General features: G+C 38.7%; 1 pseudogene; it reads right to left on the bottom strand.

Annotated features, from left to right (window-relative positions):
- The window catches only part of LOC119582006, a 7698-nt pseudogene extending 7027 nt beyond the window's left edge, over window positions 1-671 (bottom strand).
- Window positions 672-1063: the final 392 nt, after the last annotated feature.

Raw genomic sequence — 1063 nt, 5'->3', positions numbered from 1 at the left:
TTCTGAAATTTTCTAGAAACGGAAAATTCAGATTAGATCAGGGATACCATATAATTAATCAATAATTGTGGACCTTTTCAGCAAAACCAAGATTAGTAAAACAAAACCACAGTGCATATACTTCCCATCAATGAGTTAAATGCCAGTACTGTGTAGTGACAACTTTACTTACCTATGAAATTTCATTATCATTATTATGATTATCAACTTACATAACAAGTCTACAAGAAATCCTCTTTATTTTCATTATCCAATTTACTATCTTTATCATTACTACTCCAAGAGGAAGTGTTTCAGGTCTGGAACAAAAATGGTCTAGTTTTTCCTACTTGAACATGGACAAAATTTATAGATACATAATTTTATTAACTTACAACAAATAATACATGGTTCTATAACGTACATGGTTTTCCCTATAGAGCCTAACAACCTCTATTTTCACAAACACTTACCATGCTCCACCCCTTGTTTTCTTGCCCTTGGAACTGGGTTCTGCCCTGAGTCAGGCCCGCTCCCTTCATCCTCCTGGACTCTGACCTCCCGCTTGTCCCCAAGAGAGGCGTCGTGCTGGGCCTGCCGTACAGTCAGGTATGTCCCTAGTAGAAATAGGAATGCTGCCACACTGACCTTGGCCCACCAACGCACATTACGCCTCAGTCTCATCGTGATGGCATCTCCTGGTGAGAAACGAGGATATTGTTAGAACTTGATATCATATTCTTTATAATTTTAATATTTTTGTTACCTTTTAGACCAATGATCAGAATAATGCACAACATTATGTCTCTAAGGAAGCATGAATGGAATAGTGAAGTGCCCTCCACTAGCTTCCACGTGATCTTTAGGGAAGGTGTAACCTGTTTTGCCTCCCTGCTATTTGCAGCTTTCAACAGGTCAGTGAGGTTGTCATAGGGATACAAGCAGAAGAACCTACTGGGTAGCAACTGTATTTCCTGGACATCAGACAGTGGGATCAATCCAGTAATGTTAGCAAATATTTGTCTGTCCACAAGTTCTTTTAGGGGCTTTGTGAATGTAATATTCTCCATTAAAATTTATGATA

The sequence above is a fragment of the Penaeus monodon genome, chromosome 15 (assembly GCF_015228065.2).
Source record: "Penaeus monodon isolate SGIC_2016 chromosome 15, NSTDA_Pmon_1, whole genome shotgun sequence".
NCBI lineage: Eukaryota > Metazoa > Arthropoda > Malacostraca > Decapoda > Penaeidae > Penaeus > Penaeus monodon.
The sequence above is the reverse complement of the archived record's forward strand: the minus strand, read 5'-3'. Positions and strand labels throughout refer to the sequence as shown.